Here is a 20953-nt window from a genome sequence, read left to right as displayed (position 1 = left end):
AGATATTGGTAACATGCATTTTCTGTGATTTTATTTGTGCTGCCTCACCAGAAATGAATTCAAACTGGTTTTGGATTATTTATCGACCAGCCCTAGATATCATGGTCAATGATATTGAAAGTCAAAGAGAAATTGAAGAGAATCAGCAGGGTCACACTCACACTATTTCTCTCCTAACACAGGTCATCAAGCAGGGTGATCACAGTATATAGTTTTACTGTCCTGAGGTGGTGGGCCAACATAAAATTGACAACTTGCAACACTGCATTCAGTGAGCTGAGCACTTCCAATTTTTGCTTTGCACAGCAGACCTTAGGAAGAGGTTATAAAACACTAAAAAAAGCATAGATTATTTAGAAACAAATTCCATTCCACCCAATGGCACACTGCACAGTAATGTGTTCAGAATGGAAACGCCAGATTCAAGATTATTGCTCTCCTAGTCTGTCATGGTCACTGCGAATGAGGATGCAGAGGAGAAAATGACACAACAGTGAATATAGCACAAACTTTTCAGATGATTTGTGTTTTGTGTAAAAACATTTTCCATAACCTGCTATATTTTAAGTTTATTTCCTCTGTTTTTATTTCCTCTGCTTTAAGCAGTAAATCATTTCTACTTTGCAAGAAGAGTTAACTCGCAAACCATAAAGAACACTACAGACCTAAATACTTTCAGAAAATTAATACTTTGAACACTAATTTCCAAAAGGCAAAATAAGATCTATTTTGCCGAAGCAAAAACACGTGTGACCATGTTAGCAGAAATAATATAAGCAAAGAGACAGGAGACCATATCAGTAAAGCACACAGGGAAAATGTGTGACTGATATGAATGAAACTGATAATATTGAACCATGTAAGACCTGTATCATTAAAAAGAGGCTAAGGAGCAGTGTTAGAAACTGAGATGTGAAAGCTAGGAGCCAAATGGCACCTTAAATCTAGATTATGGGTGCAACAACGAAATGTCAAGGCACACTTTTTATAACAAGAATACAAAGCTGAAAATAAGTGAACTGCACCTAAAATCTTATGTTCATTTTTCACATGGTCTAGTCCTTCCCCTGCCCACCCCACTAATATTCTTAAGAAGTCTCTTCTCCAGTCTTCAGAGAGTAGCTGGAAGTGGGGAGGCAGTAAAAAGTCCTTTCCTTCCACTATGCAGTTTTAATCTGAAATCTTAGGTGCAGTACTGCGCCCAGAGCTCAGAAACTGCTCATGCTAAGGAACTTCCCTGTTGCAAAATGTGACTAGAACAATGGGAGTTTCGAACACTGCTAAGGAGTAAACCCTACACAAATCCGGAGTGGAATCCCTAAAACGGTTGGATGGTGCCAGTGTTCAAAATTAGCCTGGCTATTGACCACATGTGACCAAGCGAAGATGCCTGGGGGTCCAGGTGTCTATATAATAAACCCATCAAAAGTAGTAGCCTGCCCTGATCAAGACCATTAATCTACGGTAGGTTGGCTGCACTGAATTTTCTGCATTTGCCTTCATGTACAGTCATACCTCATGTTACGTTTGCTTCAGGTTGAGCATTTTCAGTTTGCGTCCCGCAGCGACCTGGAAGTACCAGAAAGGGTTACTTCTGGGTTTCGCCACTTGCACACGCGCAAAATGATGTCACGCACATGTGCAGAAGTGGCGAATCGCAACCTGCACACGTGCAGACACGGGTTGCGTTCCTTTCAGGTTGTGAACGGGACTCCAGAACGGATCCCGTTCGCAACCAGAGGTACCACTGTAATTCCTTCTAGCCCATGGCTACCAGGCTGGTTTCTATCCCAACCCAACCCTTCTGAATGCAAGGTTAAACTTGACAGTCTCAGGTTTTCAAGTAAATGGTAGAGTGCAGCCTATATACTTTTAAGAACAGCTCATATACTTTTAAGAACAGAAGTCTGGGTTTATCCTATGAATACTAAACACAACAAGGCTGCCTATGTGGATGTTACTATCATGGGGATTTACTGTGCCATAGGCAGTCACTTAAGAGGAAAAACTTCGCTCTTTCACCTCCTCACATGAGCAAAATTTGGCTAAGCAGTAGTGCCACTGCACCATAAATGTGCCAGTAGTACATCCATGGTAGACTTCCAACTTTCTCTTCAAAACAACTTGCACAACTGTGATTCCATGCACTAGTAACGGACCACAGATTATACAGCAAAGCAAGGAGGAATTAAACGTATGCAAATCAGCAGCCAATAATTTCTAGGGTAACTCTTTTCCTACTATATCAATAACACAAATGTTATCACATGCTCATTGGAAAGTTTGGCTGCTGCTTGAGTTAGAAAAACTAAGATGGATCCTACAGCCAAATCATGTATATTTTAAAGCCACTATGTTCTGCTTCTTGTGACACAGGCAACCTAATAAAAGATTTTCCTTGCATTCATAAGAATTTATTCACGTGCTGAACCTACAAGAAGCCCTTTCAATAAATGTCAGCAATATCACATTGCTCTGATTTCCCAACAACAGATGGGAAAAACTATCCATCATGGCATGTGGGAGGGCAAGTACAAAACTTCACAAGATGAAAGAGATGCACATTTACCAGCACAGATGCTTTTCCTATGAACACACAAATGAAGATAAATACACTAATGATATGGTTTTCTATCACAGCCCAATTTTTTTAAAAGTTGCCTAACTAAACAAATACAACAGCACTTCCTAGACAGTGTACAGTGGTACCTCGGGTTAAGTACTTAATTCGTTCCAGAGGTCCGTACTTAACCTGAAACTGTTCTTAAACTGAAGCACCACTTTAGCTAATGGGGCCTCCTGCTGCTGCCGCGTTGCCGGAGCACGATTTCTGTTCTCATCCTGAAGCAAAGTTCTTAACCTGAAGCACTATTTCTGGGTTAGCGGAGTCTGTAACCTGAAGCGTATGTAACCTGAAGCGTATGTAACCTGAGGTACCACTGTATTTGTGGTCAGGCACTCGCTTGTCAAATGACAGATACAATGATTATAATAGTTACAGATTTCACAAAGCCCTGCTTATGAGAATTCCAAAATTTTACTAATGCTTCTTCCTACCCCCAGAACTAGCAAACCCTACCCAAAAAACTAAACAGCTCCTTTAAATGAGAACTAGAACAGCATGAGTTAATATCTGGAAGTTTAATGTGGAACTACTGCTCACAAGATTAAACAGGACAAGCATTAACAACTAATATTATTATCTGGATTAACTACAAGCCATGAACATTCCAATCTAATCCATTTGATAAACAAAGCCGAATCTGTCTGCACTTCAGTGTACTACTCTCTGAAAAGTTTTATAATCTCATCCCCTACTACAACAGTGGTTTCCAAACTGTCGTCTTTCAGGGATTCTTTTCCACGCTGGCTTATCTGCCAAGGAACCCCTGAATGATTATTCTGTGAAACAACTATGTTGCAAAAGATTTGGGATATGATCAGATTCTAGCACACACATTCACTTTATGCAGGACACTGGCCAGACAAGTTGAGACTCACCACTACTCCTCATGAACCAAGTGTGTGACCTAAACATACCCAATACAGTACTTATCTCACTGAAGAACTCCAATAGACTTACATAAGTTTGAAAATCTTAAACCAACAATATCTACACAGTGGGTTGTAGCCATTACTAATCCTACTCAGAGTACACCCATTAAAATTGTACTGGGCATGACTACGTTAGGTCCATTAATTTCAACAGATGTACTCTATGTAGAACTTAGCTCAAGAGAAAATGTGAACAAATGCACAGTTATTTTATTGTATTGTTTATGTTTGCATGTTGTTGGAAAAATTAAATAAAAACATTTCTTTTTAAAAAACTTAATTAGGTTAAGTGGGGTGGTTGTTATTCCAAGTTATTTTGAAAAATCAATGAAATATATTTAAAAGATACTCCATTGGGTACCTTAGTTAAACTAACTTACAAGCTACTTAAAGGCAGATTCTCCTATGTGAATCTGCCCATCCCCTAAGGTCAAATGATATAACTTTATTGTGCGTTCAACTGATAGCAATGCATGAAGGGGTCTCATATGTGACAGCAGAACTCACTGCCTCAATAACTTAAAGATTAAGATAATCTATTTTTCCACTGAAGACTTATCACTTCCACTGAAGACTTATCACTTACTGAACGGTTTCTTAAGCTTTGTCTTATGTTTTTTGCACCTATGTTACTTATTTTATTGTTTTAATAATGTAGTTTAATGTTTTAATTCTGTTGGATTTTGTAAGTAATATTGAGCACCTCTCTAAGGAGAAGAGAAGTGGGATAAAATGTTTAATAGATGTGATGTCAATCAAAGTGCATATAACAAATTGCTATAAGGAAATCTGCTTATTCTGTGTTTTACAAACAAGTACATAATTTGGAAGAAACGTTTGTGATAATACTGAAAGTACTGCATCCATTCACAAACAGGAAGATTATCTGTGTATAGTTGCATATGCCCTTCACTGAACTATAGCCTTTTTAGATTACTGCTTGTTGAATGTTGCTGTGGTGTCTTAGAAGTAATGAAATTCCAGCAGGGCAAATCAAAATGGCAAAATTCAATGCCACATTCAATGTCACATTCATTTATTGCAAGTAAGACTGAAGATCACTTCACCCTGTTATACAGAGCAGCAAACACAAAACATCAAGCGACACAGCAACAAAAACATAGTATCAAACAATACTTGAATACAAGGGGTTTAAAACTGTGAACGAGTAAGTTATCTTGCTGATGGTTCGAAAACTACAGGGGTCATTTTCCATTACACAATAAGCCACAATTACAGTTCATGAGAGAATTTATCTGACAACTACCTTCCATAACTAAGCCTTTGAAAATGCACTTGCAGTTTGCGGGGGAGGGGGACTTTTGAAATGAGATAAATTCACATGGGACTATAAACAATGATCATCCACATAACTACAGTATATATTTTGGCTTAGATCTAACAAAAGTCCTACAGCCATGCTGGTATGTTTTTATCGCATAAAAGAGTTTGAACTTCATAGCTGAGCACTTTTTAAGTAAGACGTTTCCACAACCAAGGATGTTGTTTTGAATGATTGGATTATCCATGACAAATAGGCACAAATGATTTAAAGTTTGACATCATAAGGGATAAAGTTGTCCTCAGCAATGCCAGGTGGCCTACTGGGCACTACCGCTCAGATTAGATAGTGAACTTCTATCCTCCAATATCACTAAGCGCTCCTCAAGCTGTTCATACAGAAAACCTAACTATTTACAACCCACCACAATAGTCATTCCTGGGTGCCTAACTCCATCATCTCAACAGAGATTTGGTAGAAAGCATGCTGTGCGAAGTTTGGCTACATACAATCCTCCGGACTGAGAAAATGATTAAGCTGATATTGAAGCGTAAAGCAGTAGGCACGTCACCAAGAACTGACGTGACAGCTCAGCCCTTTTGCACATTGCCCCAGTGTCTATTTTCAGCCATTCAAAATTTAGTGTACATTATAATAATTTATTTGAAGTTTTCAAGTATCTTCATCCATCAGTTTCAACCCCAAAAATCTACTATCAGTCACCTCAGACTGCTTTATAGTCAGATCAGCCAAAGAATGAATGTAGAAAATCTAGTGCCTTAGCAAGAAAACCAACACTTCATTACCCCGTTGGTTTACTCAATGAAGCAATAAAACACAGCATCGTATAACTAATAGATTGAGTTAAAGATTCAGTTACAGGAAGCCACATATAGCTTGACTTTGTACAGTCCAGGTCTCTTTGAGATTGATAAAATGAGTAAGTCTGCAACAAATAAATATGAAATTTAAGGCCCAATATATTTTGACTGTTTACAAAAGGCAAATGAACTGCTTCAATGCATTCAGCAGCTGGAATTCTCTTATTAACACAGGATTACATCATTAAACAAAACTCTGACAGCTGGTACAACTGATAAAGCTGCCAGTGGACTCAAGATAAAGTGGATATTGCTAAAACCCTGAATACTAGATTCCTAGGAGAGAAACTGTATCTGAAAAACCTTTTCTCCACACACCTTTATTTTACAACTTGATATTGCAATATTTCATCACAGTACGTATACATTTGTAATATACAGCCATTACTACCAGCTTATACAGAAAACTTGAAGTGCAAAATAAATCAGAAAAACTACAGATACATTAAGTTACAGTCTGAGACCTCACACATGTAATCCTTATTACAGCATTCTGTAATATTAATTTTAATGCCATCCATGTTTACTATTTCCAGAACAGCAACTGTGTTAAATCTATTGCAGCAAAAACAACAAAGATTCCTGTGGTGTCTTAAGGACCTCATACTGCAATACAGTGGATGCTCGGGTTGCAAACATGATCCGTGCGGGATGCACGTTCGTAACCCGCAGCATTTGCAACCCACAGCGGCGCATCTGCGCATGTGCGGGTTGCGATTTGGCGCTGCTGCGCATGCACGACCGCTGAAACCCGGAAGTAACCAGTTCCGGTACTTCCGGCTTTCAGCGGTCCGCAACCTGAAAAAATGCAACCTGAAGCGTCTGTAACCCGAGGTATGACTGTATAAGCTTTTGTGGGCCAATCCCCACTTCACCATATGCTATGTATACATCCATGTGCTGCTTGCTACTTGGATGTAGTTAAAACTGCTGCATCAAATTTTGAATGAACATTTACCGTATTTTTTGCACCATAACACTCACTTTTTTCCTCCTAGAAAGTAAGGGGAAATGTCTGTGTGTGTTATGGAGGGAATGCCTACGGGTGGCAGGGGGGGGGATCTGCTGCAGTCGTGAGCAGAGGTTCCATGGTTCCCCTTCCTTCCCTCCTCCGTGGCTCGCTTTGAAACAGCAAAGCGGGAGAAGAGCCACTGAGTGGGGAGGAGAGAGGGACAGAGAACCTGCTTCTTTAAAGGAGCAAAGCGGGAGAGGAGAGGAGCTGCTTACACGAGTGTAAGCGGCTCCTGTCTGGTTGGTTCCTTTAAAGCAAGCAGGCTCTCTGTCCCTCTCTCCTCCGCACTCAGCTCTCTACATAGGAGCAAAGTTTTTCAGCTTGCTAAGCTGGGGATGAGCGGGGAGGAGGAAGAAAAGCAGAGCCTGCTTGCTTTAAAGGAGCAAAGTGGGAGAGGAGCCTTCTCCCCTTATACCCCTCTTCTTCATTATTAGCAGCATCCTTCTCCACCCACCCCACGCGTGCTCCTTGTCCCTTGAGTGCTTTTCCTTCCCTCCCCACTTAAAACATGGTTACAAAGCACGGATCCACATGGATCCTCAGGATTTTTGCACTGGGTCACCCCAAATTCACCATCAGATCACATAGCATGTCCATGGCTACATCTTGCACCAAAAAAATCACGCACCCACTGTTGCCTGGGGCCGCAGTGGTGCAAAAACGTGGTTACAAAGCATGGATCCACATGGATCCTCAGGATTTTTGCATTGGGCTACTCCAAACTCACTGTCAGATCACATGTCTGTGGCCACAGCATGAACCACAAAAAATCATACATCCACTGTTTCGTTTAGAATATTTTTGTTCTTGTTTTCCTCCTCTAAAAACTACGTGCGTATTATGGTCGGGTGCGTGTTATAGAGTGAAAAATACGGCACTTGAAGCTTTTTAAAAATGTGGTTTGGGTATGTGCAGTCACAACTGGCCACATCGGCAGGCAGGGCCAGGAAGCTGTCACGTAGTTAAGTCTGGTGAGCTCTCTTAGCCACTTTAAAGGCAGCCCTGTGACTTACTTTCAGGTCTATGGGACGCACTGGCAGGGTAAGGAGGCCAAGGCCAACCTGCAGCATTCAGCCCTAGTTGTGAAGGCCAGGAGGAGATGAAGCAGTAAGGCCTCCTTACTTATCTCAAAGGGTGCAGATTAAGCAAAGTGGGTAGACAAAATGCTACCTCTTGCCTTAGGTAGGGTTGGCTCACCCAGTTTATATGCTGTTAATATCTCACTCTCTTTGTTTCCTTCTGCAGACCTTTGGTGTTAAATGAATGAAATGTGACACAGTTCAATGAATATTTGTATCTTGCCTCCTTATTTCCCCGTATGGTCAAAATTTGCAGCTCCAAGTTACTACAATTTCAAAGTTGGGGTAAATATCACAGTCTCATCTAAGAAAGACCTACTCATCCTATTTCCCATGGTTGGGGGGGGGGGGAAACCCACAGGAAATAAACACATTACCCATCAAATATTGCAGCCAGTTCAAATAAAAAAATATCCCAAAGATTTCCCATAACCTTTATTTTAAATGTGAGAGGTAAAAATCATTGGGTGTCTATGAATAGTTTAGCTTTATTTCACTTTGAAATTTCGAACTACTTCTGCTACCTACATAATATTCTTTGATGTTCACAGGAGCAAATGCAAAAAAATTGTTCTGAACTGTATTTGGGAAGACGTGTATGAATGCAATCAAAACAAAACTGAGGAAGATTGAGTGCTCACAACTAACAGTATGTATTGTTTTTAAGGCAGCTACAATGTTCTCTGTAAGCAGGACACACATGTGAACAGCATCTGCTAGCAACAACTGACTGCTCGGACTCCATCTCAATGTTGCAAGCCATCCCCCTCTACCTGAGCTGCTTTGTTTCTCTCCCCTCCCCCTCCTTCCAACGCTTATACAACTGCGGAAGAAGGTCCTCTCTATCCCCCCCACCCCGTTCAGACTCCAACCTGTCACTGCCATATCCTCCTGCCCACCATCCTCCTCCTCCTTTCCTGTCATTACGACGACAAAAAAAAACACCAAAACAAATAAACGGGTTAAAAAATGGGAGGGAAATAAGAGGGAAGAGAGATTTTAATTTAGCGCATCTATATTTCTCTCTCTCCGCCCACCCTGCAAGCAAATCTCCAGGAGGAGGAGGAGGAGGAGGAGGGAGAGCAGGACACTAAATGGATGCCATCCCCCCGATGCTAACCCGCCACCTCTCCTTTTAATTCCTTCCTCTCCCCGCCCCTCACAACCCTTCCCCACCAACAATCCAAGGCGATCTTCTTATGGAGTCACACAGCCTACCCATCCCATAATTCTTCCCATCCCCTGGCAGGGATGATGCGAGGCACACACACTCAAGCGCGCGCCCGAGCACACAAGCGCGCGCGCGCGCGCACACACACACAACACACACGCATACGGTTTTCAAGAGGCGCCGCTAGCGCTAAACGTGGTTTTTCTTCAGCGCCAGGCAGGGATCCAGCCGAGAGAGAGAGAGAGAGAGAGAGAGAGAGAGAGAGAGACCACCCCCTTCCCTTCCCTTCCCTGCGCCACATCCCGATGCCGCCCCCCCGCTTGGCGCAACGCAGGAGGCTCCCGCTGCGCCTCAGAGCCGCGCGCCGCTACTACCCTTTTCCCCACCATGAGGCTCGCCTGAGGCAAAGGACGGCACCTTAAAATGCGACCCAATTCCCGGGGGCCATAGAGCTCTCTCCCCCCTGAGCCTTCCCCCCCCCCACCGCTGCTGCTGCCGCCGCTCGCCACCCCGCGCATTCCCCTCAGCGCTCGCCAACCGTCTCCCTCCACACAAACAAGATACACGCGTCCCTCTCTGAGGTAAAAGCGAAAAAAAAAAAAAAACAACGGCCGAGAGGCGCGCGCGCGCTGTGGAATCTCTCTCCCCCCGCCCGGCCCCCACGCCGCTGTTCTTCCCTTACCCCGCCGCTTATGGTCGCCTCACTTGCCTGCCTTCTTCCCCAGCGGCTGATGCTGGGCGCTGATAGTGGTTGCCGAAGGCGCCCAACGAAGGAGGAGAAAAGGAGGCGGGGGAAAGAGGGGCCCCAGGTCTCTCTCTCTCTCTCTCCCCTACAACCACCTCCCGCTCCCCCGCCCCATAACATAGTAGTAAGTTTCTATTGGCCGGGAGGGGAAGGCGGAGCCGCTTTGCTGCTCAGCCATTGGGGGGAGGGAGGGGAGAAGAGAAGAGAGAGAGTGTGTGCGTGTGGTTATTAAAAAGGGGGGGGGGAGAGAAATGGGGGCAGCAAGCTCGCCTGTCTGCCTGCCCGCGCGGCACGCGAAGGGGAGGAGGGTTTATTTGAGGAGGGGGGGGAGTAGTGGATACGGAAGGTATAAAAGCGCGCGCACCAGATGGAGCGAGGTGGGGGGCGGGAGAGAGAGGTTGCGCGCGCACAAAATTGAGGGGTGCTTCTGTTGAGGCGGCTCGCCACCAAAAAGTGGGGGGGGGGGGGAAGAACCCGAATGAGACCAACGGCCATCTGGGTCAGTGTGAAGGGATGGTGCGCGCGCGCCCGCCCGCCGCCTCCTCTCCGTCCACCTCCCCACATAAAGAGGAGGGGGGATGCGCGCGCGCTAAGAAATATTTCTTTCTTAAAAGGATATTTTTATTTATTTATTTGCCATACGCACAACAACCCCTCCTCTTACCAAGGGGTTCGCAGGTTTCATAAACAAAACGGCATCACACCGAAAATGTAATACGTTTTAGGAACCATAATACACAAAGGGGGGTGTACACACAGTACCACCCCCATTTGGATCAAAGCTGGCTGGAGAGAGGGGATAGAGCATATGATAAGGAGGAGTATATGGTCGCCTGTAGGCCTTTTCCCAAACCAGGAGGAGCAAGCACTGGTCAATGGGAGCATGTCCGCACAACCTTAGAGCACCGCTGCTGGAACAGGCCAAGGAGCCCATCTGGTCCAGCATCCAGTTGCCAAGAACCACAACCGGATGCTTCCAAGGGAGCAGCACACCTTCCCCATTGTGCCTGGCACCTGGCGTTAGCAGGAATAGCAGCTGTAGAAGGAGGAGAGGCCAGAGGGCAAAGGAAGAGCTGTGTGTGGAGTGGTGGCTTTTCCCCATCCTCTGGACCACCCGCCACGGGGGGGGGGGGGGGGGGGGGGCTCAACAAACTTGGAACTGGGTGCAGAGTGTTTCTGAATTTGGACACAGCTGTGGTCAGGAAGTACCATCCGCCTTGGGCCTGCCCATATAAAGCAAGTCTAGCATGAGAGACTAGGGTAATGTCCGTTGTTTCCAGGAACGCTTCTCAGTATGAGACTTTTGTGGGTGAGCTGAGAGTTTGCTGGGACCCTGGGTGAGGCTGAGGGGGGAAAGTGTGTCCAAAGGGAAATGAATTTATATTGATTTATATATATTAGCATTTTTTGTATTAATGTAACGTTTGTAACCGTATTTTTAATTTTTTTATTTAAGGTGTCTCAGTTTTTCTGTACACAAATCAGAGATATTTTTAATCTATTAAGCAGTATATAAATTAAATAATCAATTGGTTTGCCTGCAGGCCCCAACTGATAAAAACTAGCATTATTCCTACATACAAACACACAAAAACTCCCATGCTACTTATTTTGATTCGCTATAATAACTTCATACGGAAAGCAAAAGCACCAGTAGTATCCCTTATTCTTTTTAAATCGTGTGCATAATCGGTAACATGTTTTGCAACATGTATCTTGCTTCTTAGTCTTTATTTTGCTGGAACACAGGTGGCTGGTACCCATAGGTCTGGTAGAGCAGTCTACCAAAGATAGAGCCAATGACAGCGACAGGCCAGAGGAGGGCTAGTTTGCCACTTCCCTGACCATCACTGGAGCTGTTTCTACACCCCTCCTGAATCCTGCACCAACTTCTCACCCTTACCTTCAAAACCCTACATGGCTTTGCTCTTATGATCTGACCAATTCTTCCCTGTTCTCTTTGCTCATCCACCTCCAGCACCCCCAGCCTCTGAAAGGTTTCCTTCCCCCTGAAACAACCCTGCCTTTTCTTCCATTATTATCATCAACAACAACAACATATTAATTGCCTTCTACACAATCAAGACAATGAAATCAGATAAAAACCGATACATTTAAAACAAAACTAAAACAATACAAAACAAACACTCATGGCAAAGACCCATTTATCCAGTTGGGAAGGCCAGTCGGAACAAAAGTGTATTAAATTGTTTCTGGAAAGTGCAGATAGAGGGGCCTGTCATTTCTCGATAGGAACAGGGGCAAGCCATAGAGTTACTGCAGAGCTGGTGTTTGAGATCTTTGGAACTTGCAGGATAATCCTCCCCACAGACCCCAGGGATCCACCGGACATAAAAAGAGCAAGGCAGTCTCTCATGTAACTTGGTCCTGAATTATCCAGGGCATTAATATGTTAGTTACCAACACAGTGAACTTGGCCTGGTAGCAGATTGGCAATCAGTGCAAATCCTGATAGCAAGGTGTTATATGTGGGTGATATTTTGCCTCCACAAGCAACCTAGCCACCATGTTCTGCACCAGCCACAGCCTCCAGAGATAAACCCCAAAGGTAGCACACTGCAGTTATCCAATCATGCCATTACCAATGGTCAAGCTTCCCCAAGCCAGGAACTTGATCCTTATACATGGACCTGTTCCCCATTGTGTGATCACCACTCTTACTTCCCCCAAATTCCTCTGCCAAATTCACCTTTTTCCAGGAAGCCTTTTGATCAATGCATTAACCTCTTGTGACTAAACTAAAGTACTTATAATCACAACAATCACGCATCTGCCCCGTTTACCCTTACCTCCATTTTTCTCCCTTTATCTTTTCCCTGTGTCTATTTTTAGACGTGTTTACTTATTTTTAGTATTTTTACCCTGCTCCTTGGCTGAAGAAGGCTCCCAGAGCGGCTTAGAAAAATCATTAAAATAAGATAGTCTCTGCCCTCAGGCACACAATCTAAAAGGCACTACACAAAAGAAAGAGGCTGGGACATGGATGGGGGAAGCAAACTCGGGAACCAGATTGTAAACCCTTTGGGTAGAAACCTGTCAAACATGTACATTGTAAAAGCACCAGATGCATAGACTGCATTATATAAATTATAACGCTAATTTGTGAGAACTAAAGGCAGGGTCAAACTTTCTTTTTCCAGATCAACTCCTACCCCCAAACACGGAGAAGGCCACAGCTGCCAGAGATTGAGATAAAGGATGCTTCATCCCTAAAGTGTTTGTGACTGGCAGGGATTATGACTACTTACGCATCAATGAAGAATACACAGATTTGCATAAACTTTGCATGTGCTAATTTGTATGCATAGGAGAAAATTTGGAAGTACACCTCACCATTGTAGGAAAGACTGTGACCAGGTGACCAGGGTGTCTACAATCAATCCGTGATTTGTGCAGGGGTTGCGTTCCAGATAATCCCACATGACTGCAAAGCGCACATAAGACCGCTCCGCCCCATTACCCCCCATTCTGCCCCCTTTTCCTGCCACTTCCAGGTCGCCACAATCTGCGCATGGAGAGTCATGCACCAATTGGACATGTGTAAATCAGCCATTGCCTGTACTTCATCTGTTGTTCACATGCTGCCATTGATGGGTAACTTCAAGACCGATGCTCTCACTTCTTATGATACTTTAAACCAACTTGGGCAGACAGCCTTTCAGATAGAGCACTGTCCTCTGTGAAGTCAGGTCTTTGCCACCTTAGTGGCAATGGGGGAATAGGCACTGCTTCCGAGTAGTGGTGCTACCTTCTACTGCCTCCCTTTGCTCATCTCAGAGACTTCCCAGAGGCAGGCCACTGTGGAAACGAAAGGAGTCTAAATGGAGATGGGCCTTTGCTCTAATCAAACAGGACTCCTCTGACGTTACCAGAAACTTGACAGGTGACTGCTACTGCGTTTATTTTTTGTAAGAGGAGATACCTCCTTGACGTTTATTTGTAAGCTCCTTGAGGCAAGGACCTGTCTTCTTCTACAAAGCCATACACATTGATACCACCAGAATAATAGCAAGTAACAAAATCAGGAAGAATTGTCACCTAACCATATCTTTTAATAAATAATTAAAAACTGTCCAGCAGCATCTTAGAGTATCGTAAGAGACCATTTCGTTGGTTTCTAAGGTGCTACTGGACAAGTTTTTAATTTTTTTATTTATTTCTACTGCATCAGACCAACACAGCTACCTACCTGAATCATATCTTTTAAGTTCGTCTTGTGCGTATTTTTAAAACCTAACCCCTGAAGGAACACCAAATTGCTCAACTCCAATCTGAAGAAGGAACTCGTAAGAAGAAGGAGCCTTTGAATGAGGAACAGTTCCTACCAAATCTTTGTTTTGAATGAAAGCATATATCCAGGGCAGAATCCTGGCAAGTAAAGGCCAGGGCAAGAGCTTAACAATTTGGGATTGTACCTTATGTACACCTTATTTCCGCCTTACTTCAAACTACTACAGTACCACAATGTGAAGCAATTCTGCTACATCTGTTCGGTGGAGAAAAGTGAGATACAACATCTCAAAACCCTTATTTCCGAAGAGTTGTGATGGCACATTAAAGAAGTGCATTCCCTTAAAACAAACGGGTAGATCTAACGCCAGAGAAAGTTCATTCCAGAACTTGCCTGCCAAGTCATACTGCACTGTGGCCTTGTGCCTAACATTTTAGGACAGCGTAGAAAAGCAGCGTCCAGTCCTTCCTCTCCTCTTCACTGACATTTACACCAGCGCCTGAACACCTCTAGCTTAAGCAGCTTGCCCACAAGCACAGGTATTTAAAATGCACTCATGTAAGTTAACTGTGGGACATGGGTGGCACTGTGGGTTAAAACCAAAGAGCCTAGGACTTGCCGATCAGAAGGTCGGCGGTTCGAATCCTCGTGACGAGGTGAGCTCCCATTGCTCGGTCCCTGCTCCTGCCCACCTAGCAGTTTGAAAGCACGTCAAAGTGCAAGTAGATAAATAGGTACTGCTCTGGTGGGAAGGAAAACGGCATTTCCGTGCGCTGCTCTGGTTTGCCAGAAGCAGCTTAGTCATGCTGGCCACATGACCCAGAAGCTGTACACTGGCTCCCTCGGCCAATAAAGTGAGATGAGCGCTGCAACCCCAGAGTTGGCCATGACTGGACCTCATGGTCAGGGGTCCCTTTACCTTTAAGCTAACTGTAACTCTTAATTTAGCGGGGATATTTTCCCCATGTGTAAGAAAAGACCAAGCAACAAATGTGCTTTAAGGTAGATGAGAAATTCATATTATCCATCAGATAATAGCTAGTGGGTTAAGGTTCTCCTAAAAAACGTGTTTGTGTGTTCTTCAGTGACTCTTCCCCAAAAAATCACCAGTATGCTGATGTTGTCACTATACAGTATAGTATACTGTAATGGTTAGAGTGGCTGACTAGTGAGTCTAGTTATGGTTCAGAAAACCTGGGTTCAAATCCATGAAGCTCAGTTCCTTGAAGTTCTTGGGCTAGCAAACACTCTCTCAAGCCCAGGCTACCTCTCTTATCAACTTACTGGGAGGTAGGGTGGGATAAATATGCAACTGAATAAATACGGTACATTTGTCTGTCCCAATATCTCTACCGGGCACATTTGCATGTAACACTAAACCAGACTATGACTTAGCACAAAAATGCTGTTTTCCCAGGGAAGACATCACAGCCACTTTGCTCCTCTCTGGTCCTTTTAGCTCAGCAGGTTTGTTTTTGGCTATAAGCCTACTTGATTAAGTAGGAAATAGGTTAGCCATGATCCAGGATTCAGACGACACACTAAGTAAGCCAAACCTTATGTCTATCTCATTTCTAAATGAAGACTTCCTAATAATTCATAGCTCGGGCTTTTAATCCAAGTGTGTGTAGAAATAAAAGCTCTGTAAGAAGCTGCTTCATTTAGCAGTACTTTTAAGTAGTCTGCAATATACACCTGCTATCAACAGAAATTGAGAAGCAGCCCTAAAGATAGATACTGGATTTAGCTGTGAAGGGAATAGTTTGTTTATATTATTACATTTTATATATCACCTTCCTCCTATGAGTTCAAGGGTTGAGTGAGTGGAGCGCAATCAAAGCATTTCAGACAATGCCATTGCCAATAGCTAATGAAGCCTTTGGTTCCTCTTATTAAAATTATTGTTCCAAGCACAAAGACATATACAATGTTCTCAAAACACTGTATAAGTGCCCTGATATTTTATGATATAGCAGTATATAAAAACATATATATATATATATATATATATATATATGAAGCAAGCAGAACTGCAACTAATCCACCTTAGCCTGTATGCAACTAATCCACTTCAGACTAAAAACCATAGTTTCCTGAAGAACTATGAGATTTACAATATTTTGTGTTAACTGCTATGTTTGTTTCCAGGGCACCAACTTATGTTTTCCTTTATGATATTGAAGATAAATGTTTCTAAAAATTAAATAAAAGAGCAATGTCTGTAATCTTACGGTAAAGTTTAGGAAATACTGGTATTGTTTGACCAAAGTGAAACATCCATCCTTGGTCTTGAATGACAAATAGTAGGGGACAGAATTGTACTCTTCCAGTAGATTATCCTTGTAATACATAATATATTCAAATTTAATTTATCTTGGTAGTGAGAAGATACTGCCATTCTGAGCAGGATTAGGTATATAAGGATTTTGGATAGAAGTGGAAAATCTTTCTTTATAATATTCATTTATTTAAAAGTATTTCTGGGCCACCTTTCAGGGAAAAGCCTCATGAAGGTAGATTTCTAAGTATAATTAGTTTAATACACAAATCAAGATAATATATTCAAGTACATAGTATATTCAGATAATTTCCTCCAGCTATATGACCTTGCCATAGCACTGAGATCAGCCTATGAGGTTTTGTTCTAAGTCCCCACTACCACCAGAAGCATGGGAAGTGACCATGAGGGACAGGGCCTTTTCAGTTATGGCACCAAGATTGTGGAATGCCCTTCTAAGACAAGAGTAACTAACATGGGGCCTCCAGATGATGTAGGACTACAGTTCCCATCATCTCTCTCCATTGGCCATGCTGGCTGGGGGTGATATAAGTTGGAGCCCAAAAACATATGTAGAGCACCACATTGGCTACCCCTACTCTAAGCTAAGTCCATCTGAGCCTATTTTTGCTCTGCTTTTTTTCTGACAGGCGTCTAAAGTGCATCTCTTCCAAAAGGCAATTTTAGTATTTGGCGACTGCTGTTTTTAAGTGACTGATAGGTTGCTGAATTTATAATAATGTTTAAGTTTGCTATTTTCCCCTTTTTCATTATTTGTCACTGTAATTGCTTCAGCAGAAATATTGAAATAGAGGTTTAGCAGGAGTCACAGAGTATGGCTACAACTTTTGCCTATGCTCTATTTTGGATTCCTAACAATTTAGCGAAGAAGCCTCGCCACCAATAAATACAAATAACTGTATTGCCTTCTAATTATTGTGGGTTCCAAGAAGGAAAGGAAATCAAAATAGCCTCCTCCATTCAAACTCAGAAAAGTCACCCTTTCCACCTTCATTTGTGTGTCAAAGCCAGCTGGCTGCAAATCAGCATTCAGGGAATTTCAAAACATTTTCTCTCCTCTCTTGGGGCTCATGGTACAGACAGCACTGCAGGAAATGCAAGCTGGTCACAATAGACTGCTCCTGTGGCTAAAAGACACACAGATGCAACCCCCCACGTGCTAAAGGCCTTTTATGGAGAGAGAGAAAATGTTTCTGGTCATGCATATTAATAATGACGGCCTACTATAAAGATTTCCTAAAATAAAGACATTTGGCTATATTAAACAGATTCAGTGCTTGACAGTTTCTTGAATGGATGCCATTTGAGGAGGCGTAGCTACTTGAATCCCAGTTTCTTTCAACTTGTCATCTAGCACAAAAACAAACATTGGTCATTAAGAGAGGGGTTGAAATGACATGATTAGAGCCGTGATTCCCTCCTAGGCTAACAGTTAAGAGGATAGAGAGGTGAAAGGATTATAGTGAAAGAAAGAGCAGTCAAGCAAAGAGATTGATTAAGTTTATTAGTTCAGAAAGAAACAATGCGCGAGAAAAGGGGCTACTACGGAGGGGGTTTTAAAGACAGGAAACAGAGACAAGATCTAGAGCAGTGCTGTAGTGGGATAAATATTTCAGAGAATAAAGATGTATACCTCCGAAGTTCTGAATTATTGTTTTAATCAGAATTTTGTTCTTATATTTATAAAGTGGCTTCTCTTTCATACCAGAGTTAACAGTTCGGGGGTAAAAATAGTGACAGCTGTTCAGTGCTTAGGCCACATTTTGCTTCACCAAGATGTATAAGCTCAAAGAGACCTGAATATGCCTCAGAGATATTAAGCACACATACACACACACACCAATGTTTGCCACATACATCCACCCTTCCCTCTAACAGACGTTTTGTTAACAATGAAAAAGCCCAAAGCAGAATGCACTTTGGAGCAACTGCATATCTATACAACCATTAAATAAAAAGGCACTGTCCAGCATCTGCAGCTAAAGTATGAAATGTTTTCTTAATAGCTGGCAGATGCCGTAAGTCTCATTGCACGCTGCCCCAGTATCTGAGCAGTGCAAGATTCCCGGTGTTCCAGGCCCTTTCTCAGAATGAGGGACAGAAGAGACTGTTGGGTGTTTATGATGCATGGTTTACTTACACATATGTGCAACCTGACCTTACAATGGAGGGGCTCACGGCATTAACATCTCAAGAGGGTCTTGGCTTCTCCTACAGCCAAACCCTTGGATCCCAGCAGAAATCAGACATGGCTCTGCCTCTCGGCTGCCCAGCCTGCTTGTAGCTTTTAGCTCCCACACACAACTTTTGCCTTTCTAACTACTAGAGTCGAGGGAGGGAGGGAGGGAGGGAGGGAGGGAGGCCCACCCATTTGGCCTCTGGCACAGAGCCACTTCCTTTGTTACCTTACCAACCCAAACTTAGCAGGCCCGATACCAAGAAGCTGGTCTGACAATTGGATCCTTGTTGGATCCAGGAATTAGATCAGGGATGCAGCCTGCCCACCCCACCTCCCAACTCACTATGATGTTACATTCGTCAAAATCCCATTTGGTTTGTGTTTATTAACATCTCATTCACTCAGGTGCTCACTTTTCATCTACAGTTTTCTTAATTTTGGTATCTCTTTTTATAATCCTCTACCACCTGCTGCGACAGCAGTAGAGACCATAAAAAGAGCCCTGTGGGGTCAGGTCAAAGGCTCATCTAATTCAGCATCCTCCACATGCTTTGGGAAACACACAAGGAGGACCTGAGTGCAACAACATTCTCTACACCAAGGCCCGGGGGCCAGATGCGGCCCAATCGCCTTCTCAATCCGGCCCGCGGACAGTCCAGGAATCAGCGTGTTTTTACATCAGTAGAATGTGTCCTTTTATTTAAAATGCATCCCTGGGTTATTTGTGGGGCCTGCCAGGTGTTTTTACATGACTAGAATGTCTGCTTTTATTTAAAATGCATCTCTGAGTTATTTGTGGGGCATAGGAATTCATTCATTTTCCCCCAAAAAATATAGTCCAGCCCACTACATGGTCTGAGGGATGGTGGACCGGCCCACAGCTGAAAAAGGTTGCTGACCCCTGCTCTACATACATGTTCTCCAGCAATTGGTATTCAGAGCCATGCCGTTCAGACAATGGAGTTAGGACATGATCACAGTGGCTGGTGGCCTTGAATAAACCATGGATTTGTCTAATCCAGGCATAGGCAAACTCGGCCCTCCAGATGTTTTGGGACTACAACTCCCATCATCCCTAGCTAACAGGACCAGTGGTCAGGGATGATGGGAACTGTAGACCCAAAACATCTGGAGGGCCAAGTTTGCCTATGCCTAGTCTAATTCTCTTTTAAAGACCTCCAAGTTGGTGACCATCATCACACCTTGCAGCAGCCCCTCTTCGTAACCATCTTTTTGTTTTTGCACACTTTGGGGGAAACTATCACCCCCTATGGGGGCCATTTTGTTTTCCCACAATTCCCCATAATAGCACAATACCCAGGGCACTATGGGAAACGGTGCCCCATCATAAGCCCTCCCCCAGTATATGCCACAAAACGATGTGATGTTCAGAGAATTCTGGGGAAGGACGTAATGGCAGCAGCCATGAGCTGCCACCCAAGATGGTACAGGAGATAAACCCTCCATCTCTGGTGCCCGAATGGAGCAAATAGTTTCCCTGTGTTTTATTTTAGGAACAAATGGAAATGGAATCCAAGGGACCCTATGCAGTTGGATTTTCTTTGTTCCAAAAAGAATGTGTGGTCTTAATCCAAAATACACCACTTCATCACATGAGGAAAATCCCACTGCATGGTACCGCCACCTATGTCTTGGGGTACACAAAACAATTGCTTTGTGTAGCTATTAGTACACTTTAACAGCACAGTATAACCACATTACAAAGAAAAGACTAATGGGGGGGGTCGGCATTTTTAAGGGGGCTTCCATTATGGGTTCTAAGGAACTGGGTGAACTGAAACAGTTCTTCATGAGACATATTCAGCACTATTTCCTTTCCTGCAGAAAATGCATTTCAGCACTAAGTTGTGGACAAATATCTGGAAATATCACGGCAGATTTCCAAGAGAAAAAAGAGCAAGTCAACACTGACCAAGATTGTGGATAACATGACTGAATTCAAAGCCACCGGGGGGTGGGGGGGTACGACATTAAAAATCAACACATCGGAAAAAACCACTTTTGTTTGTTTCTTGCCTGCATCTTCCTGCTGCTTTTTCTATTTTAGCAAAGTTTCCCAGCAAACTTCTCACTGGGCTATTTTGAGGGCGCTCCCCACCCAAGGAGTTTTGGTTCTTCTGCATAGCTTGGGGGGTTCCCCCAAGTCCACTCATGCCTCTCTCTTGTCAGTGGGTGGGGCCTTCACAGCTCTATAAGCAATGACCTGCCCCACCCAAGGACTGGAATCAGCATACAGTATATGATAACAAGCAATACTGCATCCTCGGGAAAGCTCAAAGAACCATGCTTAGTCCTTCACTTTATCACAACAACTCAAGTGATGTGGGTCAGGGTGAGAGACAAGGGCTATTCTCAAGTCACCCACGGTGCAATCCTATACATGCCTGCTCAGAGCTTAATCCCACCGTGTTCAATGGGGGTTCTAAGTTTGTGAGGTACGGGACTGCAACCCCAGTGAACTTTACAGTGGAGCAGGG

General features: G+C 43.5%; 1 protein-coding gene and 1 long non-coding RNA gene across 4 annotated transcripts in view; both read right to left on the bottom strand.

Annotated features, from left to right (window-relative positions):
* The window catches only part of EPB41 (erythrocyte membrane protein band 4.1), a 96774-nt gene extending 86806 nt beyond the window's left edge, over window positions 1-9968 (bottom strand). Inside the window, exon 1 of one of the 3 annotated variants that reach the window (XM_081868725.1) lies at window positions 9690-9968. The gene's annotated coding sequence lies outside the window, so the exon portion shown is untranslated. Of the gene's footprint in view, window positions 1-9662 lie in introns of all 3 variants that reach the window. The other 2 variants (XM_081868724.1, XM_081868726.1) reach the window with 2 other exon arrangements.
* A 6007-nt stretch (window positions 9969-15975) lies between these two features.
* The window catches only part of LOC309346195, a 38840-nt gene continuing 33862 nt past the window's right edge, over window positions 15976-20953 (bottom strand). The window contains exon 3 of the long non-coding RNA XR_014158447.1: window positions 15976-17618. This is a non-coding gene — a long non-coding RNA (uncharacterized lncRNA). The remainder of the gene's footprint in view (window positions 17619-20953) is intronic.

Source organism: Podarcis erhardii, assembly GCF_964252035.2.
Source record: "Podarcis erhardii genome assembly, chromosome: 7".
In the NCBI taxonomy this organism is placed as follows: Eukaryota; Metazoa; Chordata; class Lepidosauria; order Squamata; family Lacertidae; genus Podarcis; species Podarcis erhardii.
The sequence above is the reverse complement of the archived record's forward strand: the minus strand, read 5'-3'. Positions and strand labels throughout refer to the sequence as shown.